This window comes from Schistocerca gregaria, chromosome 11 (genome assembly GCF_023897955.1).
Source record: "Schistocerca gregaria isolate iqSchGreg1 chromosome 11, iqSchGreg1.2, whole genome shotgun sequence".
In the NCBI taxonomy this organism is placed as follows: Eukaryota; Metazoa; Arthropoda; class Insecta; order Orthoptera; family Acrididae; genus Schistocerca; species Schistocerca gregaria.
The window spans coordinates 116,094,923-116,108,153 of NC_064930.1; the positions used below are offsets into that span (position 1 = coordinate 116,094,923).

General features: G+C 47.0%; 1 protein-coding gene and 1 pseudogene across 1 annotated transcript in view; one reads left to right on the top strand and one right to left on the bottom strand.

The window, feature by feature from the left end:
* LOC126295054 (transcription factor MafA-like) overlaps nucleotides 1-13,231 on the bottom strand; it is a 149,707-nt gene that overhangs the window by 35,946 nt on the left and 100,530 nt on the right. The window lies entirely within an intron of this gene.
* Nucleotides 6,237-6,353, top strand: LOC126295561 (5S ribosomal RNA; annotated as a pseudogene).

Below are 13,231 nucleotides of genomic sequence, written 5' to 3' on the forward strand. Positions count from 1 at the left end.
GAAACGTCGATCATTTTAGATGAAACATGACGCGGCCTAGAACACTCTAGCAATAGTGAACACAAGAAGATCCTGAGGAAGATCGCAGCAGAGGGGCCGAAACGGCGATCATTTCAGATGAAACATGACGCGGCCTAGAACGGTCTGGCAACAGTGGACACAAGAAGATCCTGAGGAAGATCCCAGCAGAGGGGTCGGAACGTCGATCATTTTAGAAGAAACATGACGCGGCCTAGAACACTCTAGCAGTAGTGGACACAAGAAGATCCTGAGGAAGATCCCAGCAGAGGGGTCGAAACGTCGATCATTTTAGAAGAAACATGACGCGGCCTAGAACACTCTAGCAATAGTGAACACAAGAAGATCCTGAGGAAGATCGCAGCAGAGGGGCCGAAACGGCGATCATTTCAGATGAAACATGACGCGGCCTAGAACGGTCTGGCAACAGTGGACACAAGAAGATCCTGAGGAAGATCCCAGCAGAGGGGTCGAAACGTCGATCATTTTAGAAGAAACATGACGCGGCCTAGAACACTCTAGCAGTAGTGGACACCTGAAGATCCTGAGGAAGATCGCAGCAGAGGGGCCGAAACGGCGATCATTTTAGATGAAACATGACGCGGCCTAATAACCCAGAAGATTTTAACTTCACTGAGAACAGCCATGAAAGCCTGCAGACTTACATAAAACAATTTTATTTATTTTCACTATGGTTTCCATTTCGTGACCGATCGGACATTCCCCTCCAAACAGACGTCGTACTTCCATCATTCGATGTACAGATTTTTATGTCTCGTGTAAAAGTCGATAGGTTTCAGTCCTCAGAACGCGGTAGCGGCTTGGTTGGGGACCAGAACAGTGTAGCTATTAGAGCGGCCCCATCTGTGTGTGTGTGTGTCTGGTGGGAGCCGCGGGGGGTGGGGGGGGGGGGGTGGCGGCCCCCAGCGGCGCCTTGCCTCCCCCCCCCCCCTCCCGCCACCCACACATGTGTGGGCGTCGCTCGCTCGCCTCGGCGGGTTGAGTGACAACGGCAGATGCAGAAAAGCCCCGGCGGCGTTGCCTTGCCTCGTCTTCCCCTGGTCCAGCCGTCAGCGCCTCACACACGGCTCGCCCGAGACATCCCACCGTCTGGATACACGCAAGCACACACTCGCTGTCTGAACTACACCAGCGGAAACTGACGAGCTCGAAAGTAAGCGCCAACACAAGCGGAGACGTCCCACGAAACCTGAGCTGTTTGCACGAATGCAAATCTACATCTACATCCATACTCCGCAAGCCACCTGACGGTGTGTGGCGGAGGTTACTTTGACTACGTCTATCGGTTCTCCCTTCTGTTCCAGTCTCGTATTGTTCGTGAAAAGAAAGATTGTCGGTATGCCTGTGTGTGGGCTCTAATCTCTCTGATTTTATTCCCACGGTCTTTTCGCGAGAAATACGTAGGAGGGAGCAATATACTGCTTGACTCCTCGATGAAGGTATTTTCCCGAAACTGCAACAAAAGCCCGTACCGAGATACTGAGCGTCTCTCCTGCAGAGTTTATCTACCATCTCCGTAACACTTTCGCGATTACTAAATGATGCTGTAACGAAGCGCGCTGCTCTCCGTTGGATCTTCTCTTTCTCTTCTGTCAACCCTAACTGGTTCGGACCCCACACCGGTGAGCAGTATTCGAGCAGTGGGCGGACAAGTTCAAAAAACTGTTCAAATGGTTCAAATGGCTCTGAGCACTATGGGACTCAACATCTGAGGTCATCAGCCCTCTAGAACTTAGAACTACTTAAACCTAACTAACCTAAGGACATCACACACACCCATGCCCGAGGCAGGATTCGAACCTGCGACCGCAGCGGTGGCGCGGTTCCAGACTGTAGCGCCTAGAACCGCTCGGGCACCCCGGCCGGTGGCGAACAAGTGTACTGTAACCTGCTTCCTTTGTTTTCGGACTGCATTTCCTTAGGATTCTTCCAATGAATCTCAGTCTGGCCTCTGCTTTACCGACGATCAACTTTATATGATCATTCCATTTTAAATCACTCCTAATGAGTATTCCCAGATAATTTATGGAATTAACTGCTTCCAGTTGCTGACCTGCTATTTTGTAGCTAAATGATAAGGGACCTATCTTTCTATGTAGTCGCATCACATTACACCTGTCTACATTGAGATTCAATTCCCATTCCCTGCACCATGCGTCAACTCGCTGCAGATCCTCCTGCATTTCAGTACAAATTTCCATTGTTACAACCTCTCGGTATACCACAGCATCATACGCAAAAAGCCTCAGTGAACTTCCGAGGTCATCCACAAGGTCATTTATGTATATTGTGAATAGCAACGGTCCTACGACACTCCCCTGCGGCACACCTGAAATCACTCTTACTTCGGAAGACTTCTCTCCGTTGAGAATCACGTGCTGCGTTCTGTTATCAGGAGCTCTTTAATCCAATCACAGAATTGGTCTGATAGTACATATGCTGTTACTTTGTTCATGAAACAATTGTGGGGAACTGTATGAAACGCCTTGCGGAAATCAACAAAAACGGCATCTACCTATAAACCCGTGTCTGTGGCCCTCTGAGTCTCGTGGACGAATTGCGCGCGACCGTCTTTTTCGAAACCCGTGCTGATTCCTACAGAGTAGATTTATAGCGTCTAGAAAATTCTACAACAGATCAACGTTAGAGATATAGGTCTATAGTTCTGCACATCTGTTCAAAGTCCCTTCTTGAAAACGGGGATGACCTGTTCCCATTTCCAATCTTTTGGAACGCTACGCTCTTATAGAGACCTACGGTACACCGCTGCAAGAAGGGGGGCAAGTTCCTTCGCGTACTCTGTGTAAAATCGAACTGGTATCCCATCAGGTCCAGCGGCCTTTCCTCTTTTGAGTGATTTTAATTGTTTCTCTATCCCTCTGTCATCTATTTCGATATCTGTCATTTTGTCATCTGTGCGACAATCTAGAGAAGGAACAACAGTGCAGTCTTCCTCTGTGAAACAGCTTTGGAAAAATACATTTAGTATTTCGGCCTTTAGTCTGTTATCTTCTGTTTCAGTACCATTTTGGTCACGGAGTGTTTGGACATTTTGTTTCGATCCACCTACCGCTTTGGCATAAGACCAAAATTTCTTAGGATTTTCTGCCAAGACAGTACATAGAACTTTACTTTAGAATTCGTTGAACGCCTCTCGCATAGCCCTCTTGACACTACGTTTCGCTTCGCGTAAAATCTATATTTACCAGCCACCAGTGAGTTCAGTGTCCTACTTACAACAAATCCACTTGAAATATGAATTTTTCGATTAATTTCCCAACCTAATTCCACTTACGATTGACGGACGGTGCGTGGTCCGGAAATGTGACAAGCTAATCGTGTGGCACCGGCAAACTTGCCCGCTGATGTACGAGGCTGGTTTGATAAGTCTGGCAAATTTCGATGAAAGAACATTTCCATTAAGCTTTCAAACTTGGTAAGGTTGATTAAACCAAGGATCGTACAAGGGATATCAACGATGTACAGCGTGCAGTTCATTGTTGACATACGTCTCAATTGGTCTGTGTGTCGACACTGACTGAAAAAGGAGAAAAGGTGAAGGTCATGGGATAGCCATACGCAGACATACGGGCGGCGATATTGTCTCGTACACAAGATACACTAGTACACTACTGGCCATTAAAATTGCTTCACCAAGAACAAATGCAGATGATAAACGGGTATTCATTGGACAAACATATTACACTAGAACTGACGTGTGATTACGTTTCACGCTGTTTGGATGTATAGATCCTGAGAAATCAGTACTCAGAAGAACAGCCTCTGGCCGTAATAACGACCTTGATACGCCTAGGCATTGAGTCAAACAGACCTTGGATGGCGTGTACAGGTACAGCTGCGCGTGCAGCTTCAACACGATACCACAGTTCATCAAGAGTAGTGACTGGCGTATTTGACGAGCCAGTTGCTCGGCCACCATTGACCAGACGTTTTCAGTTGGTGAGAGATCTGAAGAATATGCTGGCCAGGGCAGCAGTCGAACATTTTCTGTATTCAGAAAGCTCCGTACAGGACCTGCAACATGCGGTCGTGCATTATCCTGCTGAAATGTAGGGTTTCGCAGGGATCGAATGAAGTGTAGAGCTACGGGTCGTAACACATCTGAAATGTAACTTCCACTGTTCAAAGTGCCGTCAATGCGAACAAGAGATGGCCGAGACGTGTAACCAATGGCACCCCATACCATCACGCAAGGTCATACGCCAGTATGGCGATGACGAATACACGCTCAGCGTGCGTTCACCGCGATGTCGCCAAACACGGATGCGATCATCGTGATGCTGTGAACAGAACCTGGATTCACCCGGAAAAATGACGTTTCGCCATTCGTGCACCCAGGTTCGTCGTCGAGTACACTTTCGCAGGCGCTCCTGTCTGTGATGCAGCGTCAAGAGTAAGCGCAGCCACGGTGTCCGAGCTGATAGTCCGTGCTGCTGCAAACGTCGTCGAACTGTTCGTACAGATGATTGTTGTCTTGCAAACGTCCCCATCTGTTGACTCAGGGATCGAGACGTGGCTACACGATCCGTTGCAGCCCTGCGGATAAGATGCCTGTCATCTCGACTGCTAGTGATACGAGGCCGTTGTCATCCATCGCGGCGTTCTGTATTACCCTCCTGAACCCACCGATTCCATAGTCTGCTAACAGTCATTGGATCTCGACCAACGCGAGCAGCAATGTCGCGATACGATAAACCGCAATCGCGATAGGCTACAATCCGACCTTTACCAATGTTGGGAACGTGGCGGTACACATTTCTCCTCCTTACTCGAGGCATCACAACAACGTTTCACCAGGCAACGCCGCTGTTTGTGTATGAGAAATCGGTTGGAAACTTTCCTCATGTCAGCACGCTGTAGGTGTCGCCACCGGCGCCAACCTTGTAAGAATGCTGTGAAAATCTAATCATTTGCACATCAGAGCATCTTCTTCCTGTCGGTTAAATTTCACGTCTGTAACACGTTGTCTTTGTGGTGTAGGTATTTTAATCACCAGTAGTGTATAAAAGTGCCAATGGCTGTAGCATCGTGTACAAAAGGTGTAACAAGACAGTGTGTTGGCAGAGCTGTTATTTGTACTCAGGTGCTTCATGTGAAAAGGTCTTCGATCTGATTATGGCCGCAGGACCTGAATTGACAGATTCTGAACGTGGACTGGCGCTTACAAGGAGACGGAACGACCGTGGGGTCGGAGATTTGTCCGAAATTTTGTGTGGTGTAAGAGGACCCCTAACACCTCACGTGGTTGAAATATTAAGACGCACTACCCCCATAATCCCGGGAAAAATATATCCAAAGCTTCTTAGGTGCCGTATGAGTACAAAATGTTAGTGCACTGCCTACCCGCCGTGTGTCCTAGATGTTTAGGACTCGGACTTTTACGCCAGGGGTCTCGTGTTAGATTCCTGCTCAAGGCACTTTTTTTTTTGGCCTGTTTCCTTTTCTTTTGTTATTCCAGCAATTACTCAGATAGTTTCCCAAACCTAAATTATGTTTAACAAATTAGTTTCATTATTGAATAAAAATTATTTTATTTTTGTCCAACAACACAATTCATGGCGGTGGGTTTTCCATTTTTCATTGTAAAGTATATGAGGAAAAAACATTGGGCTTTTAATCAGAATAACCAAGTCGATTGGGAAACATTCAATTTTTATACATGTAGTAATTATAAACAAGAAGCTCAGTGGTAATTATCGTAAAGACAAACACAGCAATAATTTCTGCGACATCTTGCGCAACATATAAAAACGAATTTTTTACAATCACAGGGCGTTTGCAATAAATCTGTACAAAAACATGCCCCATTAACATTCACGAAAATGTTTTGAGTTTCTGATAATTTTGAGCCAAACAAGAGAATCATGTCTCGGAATATTGGTGACGACAATTGATGGTGAATTATAGAATTAATTTTTATACAATCTTCTCGGGAATTAATTTCACGATTCTCCTGTAACAATGCACTGCAATTTTTGCAAGCAACATAAGAAAGAAAAAAAGAAAGTACCGGAAAAGGAAGCGAACCCGAGACCTCTGGCGTAACGTTCCGAGCGCTAACCATGCAGGCCAAACGGCGGCTCGGGACTGGACTTACATTTTGTACTCATATGGCACCTAAGAAACTTTGGATCGATTTTTCTCGGGATTTTCCGAGTAGTGCGTCCTAATATTTTGGCAACGGCCCTGCCGCAGTGGATACACCGGTTCCCGTGAGATCACCGAAGTTAAGCGCTGTCGGGCGTGGCCGGCACTTGGATGGGTGACCATCCAGCCGCCATGTGCTGTTGCCATTTTTCGGGGTGCACTCAGCCCCGTGATGCCAATTGAGGAGCTACTCGACCGAATAGTAGCGGCTTCGGGCAAGAATACCATCGTAACGACCGGGAGAGCGGTGTGCTGACCCCACGCCCCTACTATCCGCATCCTCACCTGAGGATGACACGGCGGTCGGATGGTCCCGATGGGCCACGTGTGGCCTGAAGACGGAGTGCTTTTTTTTGCGTCCTAATACTTTAACCACGTGAGGTGTTAGGGGTCGTCTTTCACCACACCCTTTTTGGGACAAGTTACCGACCACACGCTCGTGCCGTCTCCTTCTCAGAGCTAGACGTATGGGACAACCATTCCGGAAACTTTTTAGGGAATTCAGTATTCCGGGATCTACAGTGTCAAGAGTGTGCCGAGAATACCAGATTTCAGGCACTACCTCTCACCGCGGACAACGCAGTGGCCTACGGCCTTCACTTAACGACCGAGAGCAGCGTGCCGTTTCTGTAGACTTGTCAGTGCTAACAGACAAGCAACACCGCGGGAAAGAACCATAGAAGTCAATGTGGGGCGTACGAAGAACGTATGCGTTAGGGCGGCGCGGCGTAATGTGGCAGCCATGGACTACGACACGAGACGACCGACCTGAGTGCCTTTGCTAAGAGCACGACATCGCCCTCAGCGCCCCTCCTGGGATTGTGACCATATCAGACCCTAGAGCACTGGAAAATCGTGGCGTGGTCAGTTGGTAGGAGCTGATGGTAGGATGTGAAAGTGGCGCAGACCCTCGAAGCCATGGACCCAAGTTGTCAACAAGGCTCTGTGCAAAGCTGGTAGTGAGGGCTGTGTTTACATCCAATGGACTGGGTCCTCCTGTCCAACTGAACCGAGAACTGACTCCAAATGGTTTACATCCGGCTACTTGTAGACCACTTGCGGCCATTCGTGGTGTTCAAGTTCCCAAACCGCTATGGAATTCCAGAATGAGATTTTCTCTCTGCAGCAGAGTGTGCGCTAATGTGAAACTTCCTGGCAGATTAAAACTGTGTGCCGGACCGAGACTCGAACTCGGGACCTGTGCCTTTAGCGGGCAAGTGCTCTACCAACTGAGCTACCCAAGCACGACTCACGCCCCGTCCTCACAGCATTACTGCCAGTATCTCGTGTCCTACATTCCAAACTTCACATAAGCTCTCCTGCGAACCTTACAGAACTAGCACTCCTGAAAGAAAGGATATTACGGAGACATGGCTTAGCCACAGCCTGGGGGATGTTTCCAGAATGAGATTTTCTTGTGAGCGCTGATGTGAAACTTCCTGGCAGATTAGGTCCCCAGTTCGAGTCTCGCTCCGGCACACAGTTTTAATCTGCCAGGAAGTTTCGTATCAGTGCACACTCCGCTGCAGAGTGAAAATCTCATTCTGGAAACATCCCCCAGGCTGTGGCTAAGCCATGTCTCCGCAATATCCTTTCTTTCAGGAGTGCTAGTTCTGTAAGGTTCGCAGGAGAGCTTCTGTAAAGTTTGGAAGGTAGCAGATGAGGTACTGGCAGAAGTAAAGCTGTGAGGACGGGGCGTGAGTCGTGCTTGGGTAGCTCAGTTGGTAGAGAACTTGCCCGCGAAAGACAAAGGTCCCGAGTTCGAGTTTCGGTCCGGCACTCACTTTTAATCTGCCAGGAAGATTCATATCAGCGCACACTCCGCTGCAGAGTGAAAATCCCATTCCAGTAAGAGCTTTGTTTACATCCAATGGACTGGGTCCTCCAGTCCAACTGAACCGATAAGTGACTCGAAATGATTACATTCGGCTACTTCTAGACCACTTGCAGACATTCGTGCTGTTCATGTTTCCAAACAGCTATGGAATTCCAGAATGAGATTTTCACTCTGCAGCAGAGTGTGCGCTGATATGCAACTTCCTGGCAGATTAAAACTGTGTGCCATTTGCGGGCAAGTGCTCTACCAGCTGAGCTACCCAAGTACGAGTCACGCCCCGTCCTCACAGCTTTACTTCAATCAGTAGTTGCCCGCGAAAGGCAAAGGTCCCGAGTTCGAGTCTCGGTCCGCCGCACAGTTTTAATCTGGCACGAACTTTCAACTATGGAATTTTTGTGGATGACAATGCACTATGTCACTGGTCGACCATTGTTCGCGTTTGATTTGAACAACCTTCTAGACAAGTCGAGCGAATATTTCTGGCCACCAGATCACCCAACAATTATGGATCGTTATAGAGGCAGCATGGCTCAACATTTCTGCAGGTGACTTCCAACCACTTGTTCAGTCCATGTCACATGGACTACGCCGCGCTAAATCAGGTCCGAGGTGATATTAGGAGACGTTCGATGATTTTTGTCACCGCAGCGTAAACATTTTCATCTGAAAAGTTTGATTGCACCACACATCAAAACAGAACTGGATGAAGTTAGCTCAGGCTCTACATCATCATTGAAGACCATTCACTTTTGGATTAATGAATTTAAACGTGTCCGGACAAGCGCCTAAGACAAAGCACACTCCGCCGTCCAATTCAGGTCACTACATGTACATCTACATGGTTACTCTGCAATTCACACTTAAGTGCCTGGCAGAGGGTCCATCGAACCATTTTCATACAACTTCTCTAACATTCCACTCTCGAATGGAGTGTGGAGAAAAAGGAACACTACATCTTTCCATTCGAGCTCTGATTTCTCTTGTTATGATGATCATTTCTCCCTACATAGGTGGGTGTCAACAAAATATTTTCGCATTCCGAAGAGAAAGATGCTGATTGAAATTTCGTAAATAGATCTCACGGCAAAGAAAACCGCCTTTGTTTCAGTGACTTCCACCCCATCTCGCGTATCGTATCAGTGTCACTTTCACCCCTATTGCGCGATAACACGAAACGGGCTGCCCTTCTTTGCACTTTTTCGATGTCCTCCGTCAATCCTACCTGGTAAGGATCCCACACTGCGTAGCAATATTCCAGCAGAGGACGGAGAAGTCTAACGTAGGCTGTCTCTTTAGTGGGTTTGTCGCACCTTCTAAGTGTTCTGCCAACAAAGCGCAGTCTTTATTTTGTCTTTCCCACAATATTATCTATGTGAACTTTCCAATTTAAGTTGCTCTTAATTTTAATTCCTTCGTATTTAGTCGAATTTACAGCCCTTAGATTTGTGCGATTTATCGTATACTCAAAATGTACCCGTCTGGATGACCTCGCACTTTTCTTTGTTTAGTGCCAATTGCCACTTTTCGCACCATACAGAAATTCTCTCTAGATCATTTTGTAATTGGAATTCATCGTCTGATGATTTTAGTAGACGGTAAATTACAGTGTCATCTCCGAACAGTCTAAGGGGGCTGCTCAGATCATCATCTAGATCATTTATGTAAATCAGGAACAGCAGAGGGCCTATGACACTACCTTGCGGAACGCCAGATATCATTTCTGTTCTATTCGATGATTTACCGTCTATCACTACAAACCGTGACCTCTCTCAGAGGAAATCACGAATCCAGTCACAAAAACTGATACCATACTCCATATGGACCATTGACAAAATCCATGATCCGGTTGTGCAAGACGACCGAACAAATATTTTTGTGAAATTGCTGAGACTGCAGGCATCTCAAGTGAGCGTGTGCATAATACCCTGCGTGGGTAACTTGCTGTGTAGACGCTGTGTGCGAGGTGAGTCGACCGGAAGCATATCCGGCACATTTCAACACAATGACTGGCAACGTTTAAGCGCAGCCCGCAAGACTTCTTGCAGCGATTTGTGACTGTTGATGAAATCTGGGTCCGTTATTAGACACCAAAGTCAAAACGGCACTCAAAACAATGGACAAGGGCTGGTGAAAGAGCACCGAAGAAGGAAAGACCATTTTGTCAGCTGGTAAGGTGATGACCACTTGTTTTTGGGGATTCCTATGGAATAATCCATTTTCCCCTGACGTTTCGTCTTCGACTGCGGAAGGCATCCTCCGAGGACATGTCTGTAAATCATTAGAGTTGCAGTTCTCAGCTACCGGATGGTTACAGTTAAAAGTGCAGCTATTCACGTAGGTCAAAAAAAAAATGGTTCAAATGGCTCTGAGCACTATGGGACTTAACATGTGAGGTCATCAGTCCCCTAGACCGTACAGCTACTTAAACCTAACTAACCTAAGGACATGACATACATCCATGCCCGAGGCAGGATTCGAACCTGCGACCGTAGCGGTCGCGCGGTTCCTCACTGAAGCTCATAGAACCGCTCGGCAACACCGGCCGGCTCACGTAGGTCCAGTGTGGGCTTTAATTATCGTATGACAGCGAAACTTGGTAGATATTCGGACGCTTTAATGTGGGACGATTTACGCTGGAAAAAAAAATTAGTTGCAGATTTGGCCACCAGGTGCAAATCTGGCACTGCACTGCGTCTTGTCGACGTGCCTGCTGCTTGTGTTGAACAAAATTGTCTCAGGGACAGCAAATAATAAAATCAACTTTATACCATTCTCATTTGTTTGAAACAGTAGAGAAGTAGCTTAAAGGTGCTTCTATGAACCCTGAGCCAGGCACTTAATTGTGAACCGCGGAGACATTGTGTACCTGTACATGTAGTTGTTTTCGTCCACATCTCGTTCGTAATCTGTTAAATTCGAAAATTTTTAAACGTTGTCCTTGCAGCCACAACGCCAGACTTGCACCTGGTGGCCGAACTTGGAAGTAATTATTTTCGAGTGCCCGAGAGGTTCTAGGCGCTTCAGTCTGGAAACGCGCTGCTGCTACGGTCGCAGGTTCGAATCCAGTCTCGGGCATGGATGTCTGTGGTGTCCTTAGGTTAGTTAGGCTTAAGTAGTTCTAAGTCTAGGGGACTGATGACCTCATATGTTAAGTCTCATAGTGCTCACAGTCTTTTTAACCATTTGTATTATTTTCGAGCGTCAGTCGTTTCGATTCATCCATTAGCGTATCTACCAAATTTCGCTACCATACGAAAATAGCAACCAACACCGTACCTCTGTGAGAAGCTGCATTTTAACTGCAGCCACCCGATAGAATATCTACCAGAGCGCAGGGTGTTGCTGACACTGGAGAAGCTGTGAGCACTATGGGACTTAACATCTATGGTCATCAGTCCCCTAGAACTTAGAACTACTTAAACCTAATTAACCTAAGGACATCACACAACACCCAGTCATCACGAGGCAGAGAAAATCCCTCACCCCGCCGGGAATCGAACCCGGGAACCCGGGCGCGGGAAGCGAGTTCGCTACCGCACGTCCACGAGCTGTGGACTGACACAGGAGAGGAAAATTTGTTAGACCGCACCCGTCACAATAATGTTGATGAGAACGAAAAGGTGTTTCGATGTGATACCTTCTATAAGATATTGATACGAGTAAAAAAATTGGTTGAAGAGTGTGGAGTAAAATAGTGTCCGTATCGCGATGAATGTAGACGATTTCAAGAGTTGTTGTTGCTGTGGTCTTCAGTCCTGAGACTGGTTTGATGCAGCTCTCCATGCTACTCTATCCTGAGCAAGCTCCTTCTCCCAGTACCTACTGCAGCCTACATCCTTCTGAATCTGTTTAGTGTATACATCTTTTGGTCTCCCTCTACGATTTTTACCCTCCACGCTGCCCTCCAATACTAAAATGCTGATCCCTTGATGCCTCAGAACATGTCCTACCAACCAGTCCCTTCTTCTAGTCAAGTTGTGCCACAAATTTCTCTTCTCCCCAATTCTATTCAGTACCTCCTCATTAGTTAAGTGACAGACGCATCTAATCTTCAGCATTCTTCTGTAGCACCACATTTCGAAAGCTTCTATTCTCTTCTTGTCCAAACTATTGATCGTCCACATTTCACTTCCATACATGGCTACACTCCATAAAAATACTTTCAGAAACGACTTCCTGACACTTGAATCTATACTCAATGTTAACAAATTTCTCTTCTTCAGAAACGCTTTCCTTGCCATTGCCAGTCTACATTTCATATCCTCTCTACTTCGTCCATCATCAGTTATTTTGCTCCCCAAATAGCAAAACTCCTTTACTACTTTAAGTGTCTCATTTCCTAATCTAATTCCCTCAGCATCACCCAACTTAATTCGACTACATTCCAATAACCTCGTTTTGCTTTTGTTGATGTTCATCTTGTATCCTCCTTTCAAGACACTGTCCATTCCATTCAACTGCTCTTCTAAGTCCTGTGCTCTCTGACAGAATTAGAATGTCACCGGCGAACCTCAAAGTTGTTATTTCTTCTCCATAGATTTTAATACCTACTCCGAATTTTTCTTTTGTTTCCTTTACTGCTTGCTCAATATACAGATTGAATAACATCGGGTAGAGGCTACAACCCTGTTTCACTCCCTTCCCAACCACTGCTCCTCTTTCGTGCCCCTCTACTCTTATAACTGCCATCTGGTTTCTGTAGAAATTGAAAGTAGCCTTTCGCCCCCGGAATTTTACCCCTGCCACCTTCAGAATTTGGAAGACAGTATTCGAATCAACATTGTCAAAAGCTTTCTCTAAGTCTACAAATGCTACAAACGCAGGTTTGCCTTTCCGTAATCTGTCTTCTAAGATAAGTGGTAAGGTCAGTATTGCCTCACGTGTTCCAACATGTCTACAGTACTGGTACTGTTTCCGCTACTATGCGCACTGCGCATGCGCGCCTTTTGCTGGCTACTGCGCTTGCGCGCTGTCACCGCTCCGCCGCTCACGCAGCCGCCTCGGTGCGTCGTTTTAACGCGGGCGACAGATTCCAGAAGCCTGTGGGAAAGTTTACTCCTGCGGTGACAGTAGCCGGCACCCAGCACCACCCGTGTCCCTCTCTCTACCTCCTCCCCCTCCTTTCCCTCTCACAGCCGTCCTCTGGCCGCACGAACGGGCCGCGGTACTCTTAAAACGGCGCGCCGC